Source organism: Aedes albopictus, chromosome 1 (assembly GCF_035046485.1).
Source record: "Aedes albopictus strain Foshan chromosome 1, AalbF5, whole genome shotgun sequence".
NCBI classification, from domain to species: Eukaryota; Metazoa; Arthropoda; class Insecta; order Diptera; family Culicidae; genus Aedes; species Aedes albopictus.
The window spans coordinates 104,483,847-104,508,352 of record NC_085136.1 but is presented as its reverse complement, the minus strand read 5'-3'; the positions used below and the strand labels follow the sequence as shown (position 1 = coordinate 104,508,352).

The 24,506-nt window shown below is 42.5% G+C and overlaps 1 protein-coding gene across 2 annotated transcripts in view; it reads right to left on the bottom strand.

The window, feature by feature from the left end:
- LOC109397635 (RNA-binding protein MEX3B) overlaps positions 1-24,506 on the bottom strand; it is a 223,401-nt gene that overhangs the window by 135,694 nt on the left and 63,201 nt on the right. Inside the window, exon 1 of one of the 2 annotated variants that reach the window (XM_029880410.2) lies at positions 2,097-3,747. The exons of the other annotated variant lie outside the window; for it this stretch is intronic. The gene's annotated coding sequence lies outside the window, so the exon portion shown is untranslated. Of the gene's footprint in view, positions 1-2,096; positions 3,748-24,506 lie in introns of those variants that run through there. 2 annotated transcript variants of the gene reach the window in all.

The following is a 24,506-nucleotide window of genomic DNA, read 5'->3' as shown; positions in this document are numbered from 1 at the left end:
TTGGCTGAAAACTGACTGAGCTACAGCAGCAAGTGCCCAAAATAGGTGCTCCTGCCCAAATGGTCCCAGACCCTACGTAGGGAAATTGGGAGCGTGAGATTACTTATGGAACTCATACCCTAAAATGTAATAGTAGTTTACGCAACAAGGTGCAGAATGATGATTTTTATAGCACGAGTCGTACATTTATCCAACGAGGCTTGCCGAGTTGGATAATTACGACGAGTGCTGGAAAAATCGAGTTCTGTACCAAGTTGCGTACAACGTTTTTTGCAATTTCATAAATTACCCTTGAGGATAGTTTTTAACAAAACTTCTTCATCAAACTGCACACTGATGTTCATAGCCATGTTTTAGAAAATCTGAACATAACAGGTTATACTGTGCAGTTGTCACAATTTTCCAAAACATCATCATCAAGAAGTTGTCCAAAACAGAAAACAGTGCTGTAATAATTCATTACGCAACGCAAATCAGGCCTTTTCCTGACAGATTTGCGTGAGGTAAAACGGCCTATTACGATGAGAAATTTCGAAAAAGTCTTTTATACGCCGTTTTTACAGCAAGCTTCTGAACTGAGATAGTAGAAAGTGAGTATAACTCATTGCAATGAAACACCGTTAGGCTCCTGAAACGTTCCTGAGACCTGCAGGTACTTCCCTGAAGGGCCCTGAAACCGCCTGCGACCTTCTGGAAAGCCCCTGAGACTCCCTGGAATGACCTACAGGTCCCTGGGACCTCCTGAAGCGCCTATAAGGCCCTCTGGCCCTCAGATCCTCTGACCAGCTCATGAGATCCCCTGTGTTTAACCTTTGAGACCACCTGCTACCTCCTGAAATACTCTGAACGCTCTTGAGACCCTCTGAAACGACACTAAGAAGCTCTGGAACATCCCTGGGACGCTTTGATTTGTCTACTATATAGTGTTACGTAATCAACCATTTTCACAGAATATTTTTGAAGAACAGACATAGGGTATTGTATCATTTGGGCAGGTGTACCTATTTTGGGCACTTATCGTTATAACTAAGTCAATTTCGAACCGATTGATTTGAAATTATGTACACTAAATTCTTTTTTTACACGATCTTTTTTTACGCGGTTTTATTTTACACGATTTTTTTTACACGATTTTCTCGAAATTACGCGATGTGTTTTTGCAAAGATTCTTCTCTCCTTGTCGCAATTTACTTCCGATGGGGCTCAAATTTCTACCAGAGATCTCTCTTATCATCCTTGATACCCTGTTAAAATTTTAGGATGATCCGATAAAAAAAGTTTTGAAAACTTTTTTTACACGATTTTTTTTACGCGGAACAAAAAATCGCGTAAAAACAGAATTTAGTGTATAGAGTTAGATACTGTACGTGGCTAACTCTATACAAAATTTCAAATCAATCCGTTCGAAATTGACTTAGTTATAGCGGCAAGTGCCCAAAATAGGTACACCTGCCCAAATGGTACAATACACTAGATTCATAGTTTATGGAGTTATTCTGGGTCGTTTAAAACATCAAATCAAGCAAATCGCTTTAAATTATATAATCGGAAATCTGGCTACTTTCGTTACAATCAGTTTTTTTTTGTCCAATCAGCATTTCATCCCAATCGCCCTCAGCCGGCACTACGAAAAACGCAGAAAAGCCACGAGAGTGTTTTGGTGGAAGAAGCCTCCACCGTGCGCAGCATTTTATATAGCCATAACAACAAAAAGCACCATTCTTGGTGTGCAAAATCAGCTCCGAATGGAAAAAAGTAGTACCCAATCGGTGAGGGGAAGAGGTTACGAGCGGCGGAGGAGCCGGTACGATTTTTACGTAAATAAAGTATGTAAAAGACGATCGACTTGGTCGAGAGCGAGTGAGCAGAACCCCCCACTTGGATGTCCTCCACTGGCCGACCGACCAACCGTGCAGAACCATAATCATCATCGCCGTCATTACCATCGTCCGTCTGCGTCGTCGTCGTCATTGCCGTCAGTCAAAGACCTTGGGGTCCGACTCCGACTCCGGTGGTGAAGATCTATTGGGGATCTCGCCGCGTACGTAGGTACGTGAAGCCCCCCAGAACAGACCGGATGAAAGCTTGCTACCTACCTCGCACTCGCACCTTGCTGCCTCTCCGCCGCGCCGGCGATGTCAATCTTCTTGCTTCAGTCTCCTTTGTCTGAGCCGCTGCTCGCTCACTTGCCTCTGTCTGCTCTGTTACTCGACGGTTGCGTTTGCGAATCCTCTCTCTCTCAATCTCTCTGTCTTGTGATTCTCGTGACTACGACGACAACGTCGTCGTCGGTGGAGAAGCGTGATTATTGTACATAAAGTCTGGCCGGCTGGGTCTGCGGTAGCCTGCTTTTACACACTACACACTATCCTCTCCCACCCCCTGGGTTTATGTAGACCACCCTTTCCCTAGTCTTGGCCTTCTTCTCCACTGTCTGTGGTGGCGTCCAACCCTTTCGCCTCTTTTGTTAACCACAAGCAAAACACGGTCACTCGGGGGAGACGACGACGGGACTTTTGCTCTCGTTTCCAGCCGGCTCTCGGCCGTTTGTATACTACACAGACTAGTCCCGGCGAAAATCTTCTTCCTCCTCCAACTGTACCTCGCGTCGCGTTCGCTTCACTCGGCCTCGCGGTGTTCCCCCGTGCCCACCTAACCGTCTTTTCCCTTTCAACAGACGGAGACTCTTCTCGATTGGTATCGTCGTTCGGTCCGTACTTGTACTGCGTAGTGCGATTGCCGGCGTAATTCTTCTTCGAAACCCTTTTACGATTATATGTGGGAACGAATCACCGCTATCGATTTTACTACGAAATGTTCTCTGAGTCTAAGCACTAAGCACTGGAAACGACCCCCAACCACACTTCCTGCTAGACCTGTCTTCTGAAAGCGCACCGATACAGCGCGAGGTCGTCGGAAACTCGCGTGTCGCCCGGCTCTTTGAACTGTCAAAAGATCTACCTATACTGCCTCTATCTACAAGTCTGAGCCGCCCAGACTGCACTTGTTCCGACCGAAGTCTAGTCTTCTCGAAAATGGGGGTGTGGAACTTGCTCTAGCTTCAGCAGTCCTTCACGTCTCTGTCTAGGTCTACCTTGGGCGGATATCGTTTGCTGCACTACTATCGCGGTACTGCCGACTACCAAACTACTAGCAAATGTGCTGTGCTGCCGGTCTTCGTCGTCGGTCGGTGGGGTTCGTTCGACTGGATTCGGTCTGTCTCGCACTCTCTTGGCTTGCCGGTTCGGCGATTCCCTTAGCATGGGCCCTTCTTCCGCACCGTCCGCCACACCAGCCAAGAATAACCAAAGCGCATGAAGTGCAGCTTACCGTGTGTGCCGTGCCGGCGAAGAATCTGCGCTGGTGCCCGTACATATGCTCGGTACCAACTCTTCAACCTTCTTTCCATGCTCTTGCTCGTATCGCGTTTCGCTCTCTACTCAATTTCGGGTTGTTCTACTACCCATGTGCGTGGTTCACATACCACCCGTTCTCCCAGAGCCCTATAACCATACTTCCCAAGCCCCCGGTACAAGAAGGCAATCAGCCGAAACAGTCGGTGTGCGCGCGCCCCCTCCGGGATGGCAGCCATATCGGTTTGCAACACCAGACGAAGCAGAAGCAGCCGCGATGATGGCATGGAGTTGAATGGAGCGATCTTCGAGATTACCTCGGTTGATAGCTGGTTTTGGTTGGTGGCGGTTGTCATGCCATCCATCTACCCATCCACACCATCGGCCGTCGCTGTCGAATCGGAACCGAACCAAGCTAGCAGGAGTAGCGTGTGAAGCTTGGTGAGCGCGGTTGAGATTACTCGCACGCTCAAGCTCGCGGTTGCTCTCTCTCTCTTTCTCTCTAGAACGACATATCGCGGATTCTGAATCTCACGAGGTCCACAGCGTGCCGGAGTACATATACAACATATTGTACCTTTTCTCGCAGAGAGCTTATCAGCAAAGATGACATATTCGGAAGATTCATCACCAACCGCAGATGTTTTGGTTTAAAATTTATGTACTAAAGTCGTCATACGGTGTAAGAAATATTTGCCAAGACATTTATTGTTATGAAGTTCAGTGCTCCGAATTGATCAAAATTGATCGGAATTTTGGACAAGAAACCAACGAGTGACGAACGAGAAAAATTCTGTCACAAATATGGTTGGTAGAGGGCACGGTGAAGGCTGGATATGCTGCGCAATTCAGATCCCATTGTGATCCGCTAGCCTCTGCCCAGCATCTCATATCCCTTCCTCCTCGCGGTACCGGCCGGAAACTATGAGCAACCTTAGGGAAGAGCGGGTAACCAACCCCGGTGGGAACTTTGGTCGTAGACTAACAGGAAAGGCGGGATTCACTTCTACAAAACTGAGCGTCTGTTCTCCAGGAGGAGCGGCTCACAACAACGTCTGATCCCCATGTTAGGGGCGGCTGATCTACGTCCGAGTGCCAGGGAAGGACTCTAAGCTCAACTGTGCACTATGGTCCTTCGGAAAGTAGGGGGTTGGTGTCAGGCCTTACGAGCCAGCCGTAAAAAACCATTGTAACGGAAAATCAGCAACAGAATAATTCGAACCGAGACCAACGGCAACGACCCCAGCGAACAAAAAGGACTTGCGATTGGAAACTCGGTACGTGGAACTGCCGATCTCTCAACTTCATTGGGAGCACCCGCATACTCGCCGATCTACTGAAGGGCCGCGGGTTCGGCATCGTAGCGCTGCAGGAGGTGTGTCGGACAGGATCCATGGTGCGAACTTTTAGAGGTAATCATGCCACAGCTGCGGCAACACACGCGAGCTGGGAACAGCTTTCATCGTGATGGGTGATATGCAGAGGCGCGTGATCGGTTGGTGGCCGATCGACGAAAGAATGTGCGTGCAGGTTGAGGATCAAGGGCCGATTCTTCAACTTCAGCATAATAAACGAGCACAGCCCACACTCCGGAAGTACTGATAATGACAAGGACGCATTTTACGCGCAGCTCGAACGCGAGTACGATCGCTGCCCAAGCCACGACGACAAGATCATCATAGGAGATTTGCACGCTCAGGTAGGCCAGGAGGAGGAATTCAGAAAGACGATTGGTAAGTTCAGCGCCCACCAGCAGGCGAACGAAAACGGCCTACGACTCATTGATTTCACCGCCTCCAAAAATATGGCCATTCGTATCACCTTTTCCCAACACAGCCTCCCTTATCGTTACACCTGGAGATCACCACAGCCGATGGAATCTCAAATCAACCACGTTCTGATTGACGGACGGCACTTCTCCGACATTATCGACGTCAGGACGTATCGTGGCGCCAACATCGACTCCGACCACTATCTGGTGATGTTCAAACTGCGCCCAAAGCTCTCCGTTATCAACAATGGACGGTACCGGCGACCGCAACGGTACAACCTTGAGCGACTAGAACAACCGGATGTCACCTCAGCATACGCGCAGAATCTCGAAGCCGCGTTGCCAGACGAGAGCGAGCTCGATGAGGCCCCTCTAGAGGACTGCTGAAGTACAGTGGATGCAGCCATCAATGACGCAGCCGAGAGCACCATCGGGCACTTGGAACGGAATCGACGGAACGAATGGTTTGAAGAAAAGTGCAGAACGGTTTTGGAGGAGAAGAATGCAGCGAGGGTGGTACTGCTGCAGCAAGGGACCAGACAGAACGTGGAACGTTACAAACAGAAGCGGAAACAGCAAACTCGCCTTTCGGGAGAAAAAGTGCCATTCGGAAGAAGCGGAGTGCGAGGAAATGGAACTGCTGTGCCGTTCCCAAGAAACACGGAAGTTCTACCAGAAGCTTAACGCATCCCGCAACGGCTTCGTGCCGCGACGACGAAGGCATTTTGAAGGACGGACGTGAGGTGATTGAAAGGTTGAAGCAGCACCTGAATGGCGTGGAGGATGTAGGCACGGGAGACCACGGCAACGGAGGAAATGACGATGTCAGTGCAGCTGAGGACGGAACTGAATCAACTCCCACGCTGAGGGAAGTAAAAGATGTCATTCATCAGCTCAAACCCAACAAAGCAGCTGGGCCCAGAAAAGTTGGCCACCTGTATGCACCGGCTGATAGTCAGGATCTGGGAAACCGAAGAGCTAGCGGGGGAGTGGAAGGAAGGGGTCATCTGTCCCATTCACAATCCGACAACGGGATAGATCTTCACCGTGCGGCAAATCCCCAGAAATGCCGTGAATACCATGTCCCAACGCATCACCAGTTCATCGACTTCAAAGCGGCATACGACAGTATCGACCGCGCAGAGCTATGGAGAATCATGGACGAAAACGTCTTTCCTGGGAAGCTGACTAGACTGATTAAAGCAACGATGGATGGTGTGCAAAACTGCGTAAGGGTTTCGGGTGAGCTATCCATAGTTCATTCGAATCTCGCCGGGGAGTGCGACAAGGTGATGGACTCTCATGCCTACTCTTCTACATCGGCCGGGCTCAACAGCCGGGGAACGATTTTCACAAAATCCGAACAATTTGTGTGTTTTGCGGATGACATGGACACTATTGCCAGAACATTTGGAACGGTGGCAGAGCTGTACACCCGCCTGCAACACGAAGCAGGCGGAACCGAACACGACCGGATCCGTCTGGGTAGTAATGTTACGATAGACGGGGATACTTTCGAGGTGGTGGAGGAATTCGTCTACCTCGGATCCACACTGACGGCTGACAACAACGTGAGCCGTGAAATTCGGAGGCGCATCATCAGCGGAAGTCGGGACTACTACGGGCTCCAGAAGAAACTGCGGTCGAAAAAGATTCACCCACGCACCAAATGCACTATGTACAAAACGCTAATAAGACCGGTGGTCCTCTACGGGCACGAGACATGGACCATGCTCGAGGAGGACCTGCAAGCACTCGGAGTTTTCGAGCGACGCGTGCTAAGGACGATCTTCGGCGGTGTGCAGAAGAACGATGTGTGGCGGAGAAGGATGAATCACGAGCTCGCTGCACTTTACGGTGAACCCAGCATCCAGAAGGTGGCCAAAGCCGGAAGTATACGATGGGCAGGGCATGTTGCAAGAATGCCGGACAACAACCCTGCAAAGTTGGTGCTCGTGACAGATCCGGTTGGCACAAGAAGGCGTGGAGCCCTGAAGAAGGTTCTAACAAGGGCCGAAACGTTGGCGAATATGAAAAAGAGTCAACGCAAGGTTTCTTTGACTGTAATGCCAAAAAAATATCTACAAACTGATCACAGTAAGCATTACAACTGGAAAACAAGAGGTGGTGGAGTTCTAGATCTAGAGGCCGTTTTGTCTAGACTTCAATGCTGTATTGACCATTCGCCTGTTAGTAGTCGTCCAGAGCAACTCTGGGTGAAAGTTCATCTACATGGTTTTGCTGTCAGTGTTGAAGTGCTTCATGTCTCCCCGGAAGTACCAAAACCAGCTCATCGGAAATACCTACGAAATTGTTCTCCTCGGTTGAAACGTTGCTTCGTGTTGGCTAACAACAAACGACTATCATATGCTCCATATGTTGACGGAGTGCAGTGGAATCTTCAACTACAGGACTACGGCCAGGAAGACGGACCACCGACTGTCATGAAATTAAAAAAAAAAAAAAAAAAAGACGCGGCCACCGTCTTCAGCCAGAGGCTGTACAGACTAAATGAAATATAACACTATACAAAGAACACACGGAGCATGCACCAGTGGATGCGGAGAAGAAACTGTTCTCTCGAAAAGTTTCATCGGCCGGAGCGGGAATCGAACCCTCACCCGCATGGTGCGATTAGAAGCTTGGTGACCCTAATCGCACAGCTACGAGGCTCCACCAATTTGAAGAATCTTCGGTGGATACTGCTACTGGGAAGTGATCCCTTTTTGCATAACACTGTCACGCCTGCACTAATCGGTGAGGTTATCCGTGATACACCATCGGATGTAATCGGTTTTGGTATTCATGACGTCACTGAAGAACACGTTTATAATGCTATTTGGAAGCTGAAAGACTCCACATCACCTGATCCTGATGGCCATCCGTCATTTTCACTCGCTGCATTTTTAATGCTATTATTGATGAAGCTTATAACAAGTTTTATTTTTTTGTTACGTGTTGTATTTTAACCTGTTAATATTTCGCCAAGTTTAATGCACATTTGGAAGGAGCACTTCGAAGATTTGTTGAATGGTAGCAGCGAAGGAGCACCCAGGAACAGGATTAACATAATGGATGACAGTCAAGCAGTGGAACCACCAACACTGGATGAGGTTAAAAAGGCCCTTAAGGAGCTGGAAAACAGCAAGGCTGCTGGGAAGGACGAGATCCCGGTCGAACTTCTTAAGCACGGAAGCGAGCAGCTACATCAATCAATCCATCAGATTATTATAAAGATTTGGGAGGATGAAGAATTGCCCACTAGTTGGTTGGATGGCCTCATATGCCCAATCTACAAGAAAGGGCACAGACTGGAGTGTGCCAATTACAGAGGGATTACCCTTTTAAATTCGGCGTATAGGATACTGTCGCGTGTCCTGTGCAACAGACTGCGACCTCTTGAGGAGTCCTTCGTCGGCGAATACCAGGCTGGTTTTCGTGAGGGCCGATCAACGACGGATCAAATGTTTACCCTGCGGATGATCCTAGATAAATTTCGGGAATATAACTTGCAGACTCACCATCTGTTCATTGATTTTAAAGCAGCGTACGATTCAGTGAAAAGAAATGAGCTTTGGCAGATAATGTCAGAACATGGTTTTCCGGCGAAACTAATTAGGCTGATACGCGCAACGCTGGATGGATCAAAATCAAGTATTCGGATCGCGGACGAAGTGTCTACGTCGTTTGTGACCTTGGATGGATTGAAGCAGGGGGATGCTCTTTCAAATTTATTGTTCAACATTGCACTCGAAGGAGCGATTAGGAGGTCAGGCGTGCAGAGGAATGGCTCTATCATCACACGGTCGCACATGCTCCTCGGTTTTGCGGACGATATTGATCTCATCGGCATCGATCGTAGGGCAGTGGAGGAAGCTTATGCTCCTCTGAAGAGAGAGACAGCGAGGATAGGCTTGACGATTAACTCTACCAAGACGAAGTACATGATAGTGGGTAGAGACAGAAGCAGGCCTAGTGGTGTTAGTGCTGAGGTAGTGATTGATGGGGAAGTGTTTGAAGTTGTTGAAGAATTTGTTTATCTTGGAACACTTGTGACATGTGACAATGACGTTTCCCGTGAAGTGAAAAGGCGTATTGCAGCTGCGAATAGGGCCTTTTACAGATTGCGTAGCCAGCTTAGGTCCCGTAACTTGCAAACGCAAACAAAATTCGCTCTGTATAAGACGCTGATTCTTCCGGTTGCCATCTACGGTCACGAAGCGTGGACGTTAAAGGAGGTAGACCGAAAAGCTTTTGGAGTTTTTGAGCGCAAAGTGCTGCGGACAATTCTCGGTGGGAAACAAGAAAATGGAGTGTGGCGCAGACGCATGAATCACGAGTTGTACCAAGTGTACGAAGAGGCGAATATTGTGAAACGTATAAAATACGGCAGACTTCAGTGGGCTGGACACGTAGTGCGAATGTCGGAAGAAAGAATAGCGAAAACAATATTCAGCAGAGAACCCGGTAAAGGTAGGCGACTTCGTGGGCGGCCGCGAACTCGCTGGCTGCACGCGGTTGAAGAAGATCTACGATCCCTACACGTTCGGGGAAACTGGAGGAACATCGCCCAGGTAACCAATAAGCATTTGAATAAGCAATACATCAGTTTTATATTTGCATTTATTGTGCTTGCTGCCCTAGCATGGCAGTTCGACAGCTAAAACGTCTTTAATTAACATACAAAATGCTATCCAACAACCATTAGCTGTTATGTAGCATTTCAAATGCACAATATGTGTTGGGGTTTAAGCATCCTGAATGTTATTTTATTGCCACAAAACTGCTAGAAAACTGATGTGTTGCTGCTGATGTTATTGAAAAACTCAATTCTCTTTTTCATATTTCTGTCTTATTGCCACGTTTATGTAGACTATAATCGACGTCTGATGTTGCATGATGTCTGATAAATTGCTTTAGCATAATTATACTCATGCCAAATAAAACAAGACATCGGGAAGAATACGATTTTATATGTTTCCTCTATCTGTCGCCGTCGTCCTAGTTCAACTTCGCCCAAAGCGAAATTATTCAAGCTGAGAGGAAATGTAACTCAATTACAACAAACCTTAAGTAGAACAAAAAATCGGCGCACTTCACAGTTTCATGTTTAGCTTATCCTGTAACGTGCAACAGCTTCTTCGCAATCGACGGGCCTTAAGATCAAATCGCAGTCAGAAAAAAAAAACAGAAAAAAGGTTAGATAGACACAACAACCAAAAAATATGCAGCAAAGAACGAGATGGCAAATAAACAGAGTGAGTGGTGGAGGGAAGTGAGAGAGGTGAAATTTCTATTTTGGTTTGTTTTGTATGATGCGTTACATTCAAGGCGTTACTATTTTGACAGGAGTTTATGAAGTTCCTGAAGGTCTAGCATTTAAGCAACCGTATATTGGGCCAAAACCTGCATTTAAGTAGCATTTAAGGCGCATATACGGCTGAGTAGCATTAAATGCCCAGCTGTAAAGGCGCATATAGTGCAGAAATAATGCTGAATAAAGTGCTTATTGGTTATCTGGGCGCCCAAGACCGACGAAGATGGTGCTCTACTATACGCTCGGCATTGGAGTAAAGTTACTTTGTAGCCAACAAGGTATCAAGGTAGGTAATGCACATTTGAAGTGTTCTGGCCTAATGGAGCACCTTGAGATCTCACCAGTCTCATTTTGATGGCCTACATTTAGGTCATTTCGAGCAAAAACCAATTACCTAACAGGGACATCAAAATGTAAAGGATTTGTAATGAAACTCGAATAAGCATGCCCCCTGAGGATTAGACATTCCTAGACTAAACTCAAGCTATGAAAGTAACTAATCCTGCGAACAAAAGGCAACCTGCCAGAGAAAATATGATTACAGCATTGACTGATGGACCAGAAACATTTGTGAAACCTCGTTATCCTGTAATCGGAAATTGTTATCCAATAGAGTAACAGGGCAAAATATATGTTCTGTGTTGTATTTGCCCAAATGTGATGTCCTAATTTATTACGCAGTTGTAAGGTCCCACTACAGTATGCTATATTTTAACATGCATTTGTAGTGTTTCATTGTTTTTTCGTAATAAGCTGTTCAAACTTTCCGCAAAGAGGTACCTTTCCTACTAGTAAGAATTCCTCATTACTTTCACATGTTTTTTTAAAGGCGTTCAGAGATTCTTTCTGATTTTTTTTCAGACATTTCTTCAGATATTTCTGCATAGAGTCCTTTAATAAAATCTACAGAAAGTATTCCAAAGTTTATCACTTTGGAAATTCTTCCGAGGATTTCACCAGAAATTCCCCAGCAACTTCCAATTCCACCAGAAATTCCACTAGGGATTTTTCCAGAAGTTTCACAATTTCTGTGAACTCATTAAAAAAATTAAGATCGATTTCGGAATTTTTAGCAAGGATTCCTAGGGGATGCTCCACAAATTTTTCGAGGGATTCTTTTAGAAAATATTCTATGCCTAAATTCAACTAATAATTTCTTCAGAAATATCTCCATTTTTCTCAAGAGATTACTTTACAGTTTTTTTCAGCGATTACTTAACGATTACTTAACGATTACAGATTTTTCGGTAGCTCTTGGAAGACCCTTGCTGAAATTCATCCTAGGATTCATTTAAAATATCTTACACGAGTTCATGAAAAAATCTGAAGAATTCCTTCAGGACTCCTTAAAAAGTCTTGCACAGATAGCTTCCAAAAATGTTGCATGGAATCCTTTAGAAAATACTGTTCCAGAAATTTTATAACATATATCTCCAGACCATTTTTCAATGGAGAAATCAGAAATTTTTCAAAGCATTTATCTACGAAAACTATCCATGATTGTTTTTAAAACACTCCACGGATTTTTTTAGAAAATGTTTCACGGATTCATTAAGAATCATAAATTCAGAGCTCCTTTCAAATGTACTCAGAAGCTTTCTAAAGCATTTTCTCCAAGAATTGCTTTGTAAATTCTACAAGAGATTATTAAGGAAATTCCCAAGATTTCTTCACATTCCTTTAAATATTCCTTCAAGACATTTCTGTTCCAGAAATTACTCCAAGCATTTTTTTAAGATAGTCTCTGAGAATTCTCCTAAGATTGCTCCAGGATTCTTGCGGAAAAGCTGGAAGACGTTCTTGCAAATATTCCTGTAGAAATTCAAACAGATATTTTCTCAGAAATTCCTCCAGGATTTTCTCCAAGTGTACCTCTAGGAATTTATCTATGGAATCCTCCAGGAAATGATTAAAAATATTGTTTAGGACTTTTATTAAGGCATTTCTAAAGGATATTTATTGCAAACATATCTCAAGAGGTTTCGTTAGGTATTCCACCAGGGGTTTCCAGGTGCTTCTTCAGGTATTCCTCCTGGAATTTCTTCAGAAAACATATCTTCGGATTCTTAAAATATTCTTATTTTTTTTCAGAAATTCTTTCAGGAATTCATTTAGATTTTTCTTAAGGTTTTAATTCTTTCTGATTTTTTCAGCGATACTTTCGGAAATATGGGAAATTGTGTATTTTCGGCAGCTTTGTTGTCTTCGTCATGGGAGTTTTTTTTTAAATGCTGTTGAACTCAAAGTTAGCCTCAAATCCTTCCCTAACAAGCTAAATTATATGACCAAGTTTCAGGAAAACTGGCCAATGAAAACCCCCCATGACGAAGAGAACAAACCTGCCGATAATACCCATCGTCACCCTATCTTTGGAGACTTCTGCAATGTTCCTAGAGATACTTCAGAAATTTTAATAGGGATTTCTTTGAAAGCTGTTCCATGGATTACTGCAGAAGCTTTTCCAACAGTTTCTGTGGAGATTCCTCTAGGAATTCATCCATGGAAATGCATCAGTGAAGGGGTGCTGAAATCGGGGAACCTTGACTAACTTGCTCTGATTTTACCATGAAAGAAGCACTGCTATCTGACATCTTGTCAGTAATCTGCCGCAGCATTACAATGACCTCAACCCCGGAGTCCCAGTCCGCTGCGCATCGACTTGCGAGTGATATTTATAAAAAATAAATTCAGAAAGGGAAGTATAAGATTAATATAAATATATTAAACTAAGTATGTTATGAGTTATACTTTGGCGCTATTATGGGTGCACCACAAAACAACTTATTGATATGAAGTGCCCCGCCTATCAAAAGGCTTAAAACCCCTGCTTTATAAGTCATCTTAAACATATTGAAAGTTTTAAACTGATTGAATGTTTAAAAAATACCATTACCATTACCATGTACAAAAAATCGAGGGTCCCCTAAATGGAGGTATACCTGTAGTTCCTTACAGATTGTTCCAGGATGTAACGTCAAATGTACCCACCTGAAAAAAAAATAAGAAAAAATATAATTAGTCAGGGCTTTGTGCAAGATTCTGGATTTGGTTTTCAAATAAAAAAATGATTTTTTTATTTTAATAAAAAAAAATGTGACAGAAGTAGTACCGATCATTCTTTTAGAAAAGTTTTTCAATGTGTTTTTATTTTTTCATTTTGATATTTTGAATATCATAGTAAAATCCAAGGTTTTGTATTTGTTTTATGATGCTTCTAAGGACATAAATTCTCGAATGAAAGAACATCACTTATAAATAGGGAATATAAATCACAGACCAGTCTTTGTTGCAATGTAGTTTTTGCAAGTAATATGAACAAGCTCCGATTGAGAAAGATTCGTTGAATGTGTGGAAGAGTACAGAAATGCTCAAACGTTTAGGTGATTCTCTCTTACTCTTGATTTGAGACTGTTCATTGATTTTATATAGCCTAGCGAGAACTTTGAAGAAGGATCTTGCTGCTCAATGAATCACACTCTCACTCTCTTCTTAATAACATAGATTCTCGCACTGTATGAGTTGTTATGTTTTTGTATGGATATTGTTTGGTTTGGCAAAAAAAGCCGGCACATTACGCTTCAATTCGTTGACGTACGTACGTGCCTTGGGTATGGTTATGTAAAGATTTATGTATTATGGTTGTTCTGGAAGTAAAATCGGAGAGCGGAACGAAGCAAACGGGAGATAGTTCTTAGAGAATAAATGTACGAGAGATGTTTTTTTTTGTATGCACAGAGTGGGAATGTGTCACATCACGTTTTAGTGGTGCATGATGGGGAGTTTGTGTAGACTAGACCGTAGATTTATGGCATACTACTGGCACAGTGGGTTCCACTGAGCGGGACATATGCAGCACATGCAGACATATCCAGTTCTCCTTCTGGAATTCTTCCAGGAGTGCCTTCAGAGATTGATCTAAGAGTTCTTTCTAAGATTTCTCCAGAGGTTCCTTCGAGGGACCCCCAGGAATTAAATCTGGGAATCCACAAGAAGTTTCTTCTTGGATTAGTCAAGAAATTCCTTAGGACTGCCTTTTTTTGAGAATTCATTCAAATGTTCATTTTTCTGTAAATTTTCAAGAAGTTCTTGCTGAGATCCTAAAGGAGTTTCTAAGAGTCTTTCATGGATTCCTCCAGAAGCTCCTTCGAGGATTATCTCAGGAGTTTCTTTACGGATACCTACTTTAGTTCCTTTTGGCATTCCTCCAAGATTTTCCAAGATTGACCAGATGTTGCTTCCGGGATTCATCCAGGAGTTGCTTCAAAGATTCCTCTTTCTGGGAATTTCAACCATGATTTCTTACAGTATTTCTCCAGAAGTTCTTCCCAAAAATTCCTGAAAGGATTCCACAAGAAACTTTTGGTGTAATCGTTGGAGAAAATCCTGAAGGAATCCCAGAAGAAAGTATGGGAGAAATTCATGGAGGAATTCTAGAAGGAGTTTCTGGAGCAATGCTGATAAGTGCTAATGGAAAACCCCACAAGAAACTCTTGGTGGAATCCAGGAAAGATCTCCTGGATCAATCCCAGAAAAAACTCTTGGAGACATCTAAGAAGGAACTTCTTGAGAAATCCCAGAAAAAACTCCTTGAGGAATTACAGAAGGAATTCCTCGAGGAATCCAGGAAAAAAATCGTGGAAGAATCCCGGAAGGAATTCTGAGAGAAATCTCGAAATTTTTAAAGAAGGGATCTCAAATCTCTCCTTGAAAATCCCAGAAGACTCTTGAAGAAATTATAAAAGGAAGGAGTGAATTTCGGAAGAAATTACGATTGAAATTTCCAGTAGGATGAATCTTTGAAGGAACTCTTGGATAATTCTCAGAAGCAACTTCTGGTCAATCTTGGAAAATTTCGGAGAAGGAGCTTCAGTGGGTATTTGTAAGGGAACTCCTGAGGGATTCCTCGAAGGAGCTTCTGGAGGGATCCAAAAAAGACTCTAAGAAACTCCTTGAGGAATCTCAGAAAGAACTCCTTGAAAAATCGCAGCAGAAACTTTTGAAGCATTGCCAAAAGGAACTGCTGGAGTAATTTTCAAAAAAGGAAATCATATGGAACTTCTTGACGAATCCGGGAAGAAAGTTCTTGTAGATTCCCAGATTTAATTTCTGGAGGAGCAGAAGAACCTGCTGGAATAACTTCAGCAAGAATTCCTGGGGTCCCTCGAAGGAACCTCTGGAGAAATCTTAGAAAGAACTCTTAGATCAATCTCTGAAGGCACTCCTGGAGGAATTCCAGAAGGAACACATGAATGAATTTTAGAAGAACTCCAGGAGGAATCTGAGAAGAAATTTTCTTAAGAAAATCATAAGGAATTTATGGAGCAATTCAGCAGTAACTTCTGAAGGAACGCCTGAAGCAATTCTTGGAGGATTATCACTCTGCAGCAAGTGAATTCGCTGGTTTATTTTTACTATTAGGGTAAAAACACTAGACTTTGCCCCCCTAATCTTCTTCTTTTTCTTCTTTATGGCTCAACTTTCCTACTGGAACTTAGCCTGCCTCTCTTCAACTTAGTGTTCTTTGAGCACTTCCACAGTTATTAATTGAAGGGCTTTCTATGCCTGCCATTGCATGAATTTGTATATTGTGAGGCTAGAACAATGATACACTATGCCCAGGGAATCGAGAAAATTTTCCCGACCTGAACCGGAATCGAACCCGTCGTCTCCGGATTGGCGATCCATAGCTTTAACCACTAGGCTAACTGGACACCCCCCTAATGTTCTGCTCTAATCTTTGCCACTTCATTTAGGTATGAATTTGTATGGGGAGGCAAAGACTAGAGCAATGGCGAAGTCTACTGCTTTTTCTCTACTATTTACGATATTTCCTAAAAGGATCGATTGGGAATCGAACTCGTCACCCGTAGTAATATGTAGGTTCAACATGCACAGACAAACAGACGTAACACTCTAATAATTTCCATCGTAAACTGATTATACGGTGGATTTTAATATTTTATAATTGGCCAACTCACCACACGCGGCGCTTGCATCGTTTTTGTTCGAGTTTGACGTTTGCTCACTACCGCCACCTGGTTCATGATTAGCCAAACTCAGTTATTTCAGTATTAGGAGAATATGTTTTCGTGACTATGATTTGAATCTAAAATTGTTCGAAGTGTTACGTCTGTTTGTCTGTGGTACACGTATCGATTTAACTCTTTGGAACCGGAGGGGTCATATATGATCCCAACAGAATACTGTCTTCGGCAAAGTTGTTGCAAATTGAGTCCTCTATTAGGGAATAATGGGGGTATTTGAATTTGGGACTTCATTGATAACCTAGAAATTCGGAAATTTGGAAAAACGAAATAAGGGAAAGTCCATAAATTACGTCACGCAAAAATCGATCATTTTCACACCCCCCCTCCCCCCTATGTCACACTTTTTGTATGGGACCTCTGACATTTTTGTATAAGTCGTCACACTTTGCTGAACCCCCTCTCCCCCCTCAAAGCGTGACGTAATTTATGAACGTTCCCTAATTGACATACCAGTTGTTCTAAAAGAAGAACTTGGATGTGGGTTACGTTTATATGTATTCATTTAGCCTTCGTCAAGAATACCAAAAGGTGTTTAATATTCTGGGATGTTGTGGATGTTCCAAACTGTCCTATAGTGAAGTCCTTCAAATCTACAAGAACAATTTTATGTATTTTTGCCACAAATAATAGCATTACATAGCCTACTGGGATCCGTGAGGCTCTTGACATCTATGTACAATGTCATTTATAGTCACTATAGGGATATTCAGGTCAGCCAAACTACCTTGGAGTTCAGAACTACACTCGTAACAGTAACGTTGCATAACCAACCGCAGTAACTGAAGCAATTTGAAGTATACTAGCTTGTTATTAACCTCTGGGACATTCAGGAACGTTCAAATCTACAAGAACAACTTTATGTGTTTTTGTCATTAGTATTGCATAATCTGTTGGGATCTGCGAAGATCTTGAAATCTTAAATGTCATTTAGAGACACTACAGGGATATTACAGGTTAGCCAAACCACCATGGAGTTCAGAACCTCAGGTCTACACTCGTAACAATAGCCATGTCGGCTATACTGAGTAACGTTGCATATTTATCCGTAGTTACTGGACCAATCTGAAGTCTATTTTTTTTTTATTGTAAACCTTTGACTCATTCTGGTTCGTCCAAACTGTTCTGTTATGAAGTCCTTCAAATCTACAAGATTTACTTTATGTGTTATCGCCATAAACAATAGCATTGCATAATATGCTAGGATCCGCAAAGCTCTTGAAATCTCAAATATCATTTAGAGACACTACAGGGATATTCCAGGTCAGCCAAACTACCTTGGAGTTCAGGACTTCAGGTTTACACTCGTAACAACAGCCATATCTGCTATACTGAGTAACGTTGCATATTTATTCGTGGTTAGTGGACCAATTTGAAGTCAACTTTTGTCATTATTATCCTTTGGGACATTCAGGTTCGTCCAAACTGTTCTATAATGAAGTCCTCTAAATTTACAAGAAAAACTGTATATAATATACACTAGAACCTATTTTTATGCACATGGCTGGGACTGCATAAATTAAAAATGTGCATAAATTGAAAAAGGCATAAAAAGAGGGAAATTTATGCATAAATTAAGTTTGGGCTTTAACTAGGGCTTTCGAATAGTTTTGGCGTTTCAGTCTTTTCTTCTTCCAACGTTTCGATGAATTTAACTAGGGCTTTAATTAGAGAATCTAGTTCGCGAGAGCAGGTCTTCCTCATGGGCAGTTGAGATGGGGCTAAGGGGGTTTCCAGAAAGTTCCCAGAGAGCCCAAAAAGGAGGTTCCAAGGGGCTTCATGGGCGTTTTAAGGGGTTGTTTCGGGGGACTTGAGGAGCCTTCTGAGGATGTTCTGTCAAGATTTTTTGGTGTTTTCATGGGATTACGGGGAATTCTGGGGTATTTCAATAGTATTAAGTGGGTTTCAGGGGCGTTCCAAGGGGCTTTAGGGGCAATTCATGGGATCTCAGGAGCCTTTAAAAGGCGTAGCAAGAGGTTTGAGGGGCGTTTTAAGGTATTTCAGAGTTTGCTCTGAAACTTCTTAAAATGCTTCAAAAATCCCCCTTAAACTCCCCGGGGACCCCATGTAACGCACCTGAAAGGCTTCGAAACCCCTGAGAACTTCTCCGTAACGCTTTCGTAACACCCCTGAATCCCCCCAAAAATTCTCTGAAACGTCTTGAAATGCTTCCAAAATCCCCCTTAAACCCCCTTAGACCCCATGTAACGCACCTGAGAAGCTCCGAACCACACGAAAACTCCTCCGTAACGCTTCCGTAACGTTTCTGAATCCCACCGAAGAGGCCCTGAAACGTCCTGAAATGCCTCTAAAATCCCCCTTAAACCCCCTCGGACCCCACGTAACGCCCCATGTAACGCACCTGAGAGGCCCCAAACCCCCCGAAAACTCCTCCGTAACGCTTTTGTAACGCCTCTTAATTACGCCGAAACTTGTCTGAAACATTCTGAAATGCCTCCAAAATCCCCCGTATACCCCCTCAGACCCCATGTAACGCACCTGAGACGCTTCAAACAACCACGAAAACCCCTCGTAACATTAAAGTAACGCCTCTGCATCCCGCTAAAAATGCTCAGAAACGTCTTGAAATGCCTCCAAAATCCCCCTCGGACCCCATGTAACGCACCTGAGAAGCTCCAAATCCCAAAACTCCTCCGCAACGCTTCCGTAACGCCTGAATCACGCCGAAAATAATCTGAAACATCCTGAAATGCTTCAAAAAATCCTCCTAAACCAAAACCCCTAAAAGCGCCCGTAACGCCTCTGAAACCAGCCTAAAATTCTCTGAGACTTCCTGAAATGGCTCCGAAACCCCCTTAAGACCCACTCGGACCCCATGTATAACGCACATGAGACCTTCGGAAACACCCAAAAATGAACCTGTAACTTTCCTTTGCTCTCCTCTATAAACACTCCTTGGCCTCCGTTGCGTTGCAACAGTTCCCGTCATTATGAAATATTCTTATGCACAATCTTGGCTCTGAGTAGATTTCCTTTTTTTTATGCAGGGCATAAAAAAGGTGCAAAAATTAAAAGTGCATAAAAATAACATGCATAAAAAGAGGTTTTAGTGTAATAGCAGAGCATAATCTGCTGAGATCCGTGAAGCTCTTGAAATCTCAAATGTCATTAAGAGATACTATGGGAATGTTCCAGGTGAGCCAAACTATCTTCAGGTTTACTCTAATAACATCAGCTATATCTGACATACTGAGTAGCGTTTCATAATCAATCGCGTCGACTGGACCAACCTGAAGTCTACTATATCAGCCATTCCATAGAAAAACGATATAGTGCATCTCCGATTGTCATGAAACTTGGTGGGCTTGTAGTTCTTCGGAAATAATTTGACCTGTATTTTTTTATTTCGTCATTAGGGTGACCAATTTTCATATAGGGTGGTCCAAAAAATCAAGGTTTTTCAAAACTAAAAATTTTCAAAAAATCGTGTTTTGTTTTTGAGATATGATTTTTTTAATATAGAGAGTCATATATTTTAGTACTAGCTACTCTAAAATTGCTTGAAATTGCAAATTCTCATGAAACTATGCATAGTATTGCTTTTTAAAGTGATTCCTGGTGGTTTTGGTATCCATAATATTATAAGGAATCAAAATATAATCAAATTTAATAAAGTGTCTTGTATGGGAAAATTTAACCTTTTATTTTCAAAAAATCATATCTCAAAAACTAAAAAACATACATCTCTGATTTTTTTGATATGTTACGCCAAATTTCCTGAATTTTCTGATCAAAATATAAAACCAGGGTTCCTCTTTGGTCCCGAGACCATGAAAACGTGAAAAAACTAATATATTTGCATATTTTATAGTTTTTTTTTACAATTTAGCCCCTTTAACGTATTTTCCCTGAAAACTACAATTCAATAGCTTTCAAACAAAAAAAAAGAAGTTTGAAATCGGTCAACTGGTTCAAAAGTTACGATTTTTTGAAAATTTTTAGTTTTGAAAAACCTTATTTTTTTGGAACACCCTATATGAAAATTGGTCACCCTAATGACGAAATAAAAAAATACGGGTCTAACTATTTCCGAAGAACTACAAGCCCACCAAGTTTCACGACAATCGGAGATGCACTATATCGTTTTTCTATGGAATGGCTGATATTTTATTATGAATCTTTCGGACATTGAGGGTCGTCCAAACTATCCTGAAGTTTAGCTCTTGATAGTAACAGTAGTTATTCTCACAATCAACTTTGAACTGTAATCTGTATGCAAGGGGCCATATCATGAGTCATTTCAAGATGGCTTTGAGATATTCAAGATCAACAAAACTACTCCGGAGACCATAGCTTCAGGTCTAAACTTGTGGTAATAGGTATTGCCACTACGTTAAGTAGTGTTACAAAATCCACTGTACTTACCAAAGTAGTTAGAGGAACAATGCGTTGTTATTTTTTATTTTTAAGATATTATGGGCTTCCTTACTGTTATGAAGCTTAGTTGATAAAAACAACTTCTGTAACTTTCACAAGACTTACTGGACATAATAGATTACAAATCGTAGCTTTGTTTAGTGAAGTTACCGTAACACCCCCAGACTTAAGGATCTAAACTCAATAACAGTTTGGATAACCTAATATATCCCGACTGATCTGATACTGTCTATTTACCTTCTAGAAGACTTACTGGACATGATAGATTACAAATCGCAGCTTTCTATAAAGAAAGAAGTTACCGTTACACCCGCAGACTTTAGGATCTTAACTCAAGAGCAGTTTGGATGACCTAGAATATCCTGACTGATCTGATACTGTCTATTAACCTTTCAGAATACTCACTGAACATGATAGAATACAAATCGTAGCATTGTACAATGAAATAAGTTACAGTTACACCCGTAGGCTTTAGGATCTAAACTCAAGAACAGTTTGGATGACCTAGGATATCCCGACTGATCTGATTATGCCTAATGTACTTTTAGAAGACTTACTGGATATGATAGACTACAAATCGTAGCTTTGTATAATGAAATAAGTTACAGTTACACCCGTAGACTTTAGGATCTAAACTCAAGAACAATTTGGGCAACGTAGGACATCTCGACTGATCTGATATTGTCTATAAACCTTTCAGAAGACTCACTGAACATGATAGATTACAAATAGTAGCTTTGTATAATGAAAGAAGTTGCCGTTACACTCGTAGATCTTAACTCAACAATAGTTTGGATGACCTAAAATATCCGGAAAAAATAATCTGCTATTGACCACCAAAACTACAGAAAAACGTTGAAAAATCTCCATAATAACGCTTGGAAAAAATCCGGCTTCAAAGGGTTAAATGGATGTCTTGTGTACTTCAAAATTTACCTATTCTATGTATTTTAAAATCTACAATTGCAGCAACGACGATCCGTATCGAAGGACCAAACAACAGTTTTCAATCATCGAAAAGCATGAAATCATTCAAGAATCTTTTTATTCATGCACATCAACGGCCTCCCAGCTAGATACCACGGCTATGATTTGATGGGAATTTTTCACCAAGAGCCCAAGCATACGTTGCACTGCACCACATGCATCTAAGTATCAATCCGTCAGAAATCGCAGTCACGCAACCGTGTGTTCTATGCATTTATTGCATTGCGAGCCAAGTGCACATTCTACCACATTCATTGACTGCGCTTTCTGCGCAAAGAGTTGAACGCAGCCAGCCACACGGCAAGGTTGAACGAGGACGGTAGCAAAGTGCTTCCACCACCAAATTGATCATGAACGGCGGTGCGCTGCGACAGAGTTCGAGACAGCAGCAGCCGAAACTCGACTGCTTCATACCGGTCGGGTGGTGTGGTGCATTCCCTTTGTTGATGCACATAAATATGCGCACATCAAGACCCAAGAGTGTCTTCGAGGCAAGCGTGCACTGCGACCGCACACACCCGGCCTGCGGGAAGCAGACGGGCAACATTGCACCCAACCACATCGCGACGCGCGCACTCAGTGTACTGGCAGCCGCAGGGAAGAAACTATCGCTTAGTAGGGGCATCCTTAGAATACATAGAAGCTGTATTCGGAGAAGGCTTCTAAACTTCTAGAACTTAAAAGTAGAGCAGATTCGCCAGAAATGCTTTGGAAACAAGGTTCCCACACACAGTATTTCGCGAAACCCGGTTAATTTGTTTGCTTCTTTGATGATTGAAGGTGAATGATTCATTCGACGTATGAGGCAGGCAATTCTGATTTATATGTGGTTGCCTGCAACAACTTCAAAAACCTTTTGCCAAAACAAACCGAACGACAAACCATTCCGAGTTGATTTTGTTTTTGGCATTTTTTTTCCTTCTACAATACCTATTTCTTTGATGCAGCAGACAGAAGCTCAAAGCAGCGCGGGTTCCTCTTACCTACCAAATCCAACCTCATGCGTTCTTCCTAGCTACATACAGTATGTGCGACTGCAAACTGCGATGCAACCGGCATGCAAGACTAACGGCCTCAAACTTCGAAGAGCCGGGTCGGGATGATGCGCCCGGTAAAAATTGCATCTGCACCACACCGGTGCACTGAGAGATTGCAAGGTTTCGGCCGAAGAGAAGCGAAGAGAAGGAAAGTGAGAGCGAGACTGCTGCGAGAACTCTATAGTGAAGCAACTCTCCGACTTCAACATGCATACCAATGCAGCGCTCTCTCGATGTTGGTTGCACCGGTGCATTTTTTTTCATTGCTGTGCTGCAACCGGCGAGGATGCAGACAACACCCCAGAACCGACGGGCAAGGATTCGCTGTTCGTTTTAGGTGCACTTTTACTGTTCTTGGCGATCATACGCAGAATGTTATTGCGCTCGGTCACTTCATTTGAGAACATACCCAGATTACTAGAACTCGCATAGAATGCAGAACTTACTAGGAGCCAAATTGTGCATTGAACTCACGGCTAAAATGCAAACGACACATGAAACGAAGATTATTTTACATAAAATTAAAAGAAACTGACAATAAAGAAATAGTGATGGAAGTCCAATGGAATATTGAACTACAAAAGATGCATAAACAAATCTAAAAAGGGCATATATTAATCAAAATTTCCTACAAATATATAATTGATTTTCAAGTATTATTATTATTATTATTAGCTTTATTAGAGAGATTTTCAGCCCGAGGCTGGTTCATCTCCAAGATTTTCAAGTAATAAACGCACTGTAACTGCGTTGTAACTTTGTTGTTCGAGAATCAATTATTTGTGGAAAACCTTGATTTATTTATGCTATTTTCAGATTTATTTATGAAACTTTTGTAGATCAATATTGCTTCCACCACTATTACTTTATTGGCGATTTTGGAATTATTTATTGATATTTTTTTATTTATTATGGGGCGTTTAACAGTCCGAATAAGCCTAAATTTTGGTAGTATTATCATGGAGGGCCCAAATTCATCGTTCAAGGCTAGGAGTGCGGAAACTTGAAAATTTGCATCCGTTTAGTGCCTTGTTATGAAAGCAGTGTGAGATTTGAAGATTCATTTCAAACTTGTTGCACTTTCATAAGCTGTTCTCTCAAATTTTTCTCGGATGGAATTGCCGGAGAACTCCTTTAGTAGGAATAGTTCCATTCCTCAGCAGAAATTGCTGAAATATTCCCAGACATGTTGCAAGAGGATTTTGCTGCAGCAATCGGTGGCGATAGAAACTGACTGCATTATTTTGAATTGAGGAGTTTCCGGAAAAAAATGATGGAGTCATCCCTTCAAGGGATTTTTCGAGAATTATTTCAGGAAGTAAACCGGAAGTAAAAATCGTTCAATCAAAATTTCCTCTGAGAAATATTTTAGGAGTTTCTTCTTGAGATTCCACTTGGAGTAATCTTTGGAAATACCTCCAGCCCATGTAATATTTTGATAACCAGTTAGTCTTGCAGAGGTTTTCAAAATCGTCATTTAATCTAATACCTTTTATTTTGGTTTTATGATGGTTTTAAGAACCTCTTCTCGTCTATTTGACTAAAAATATTACATGGGAGGAGTTCCTTCTGAGGATTGGTTCAGGTGTTCCCTCTGGT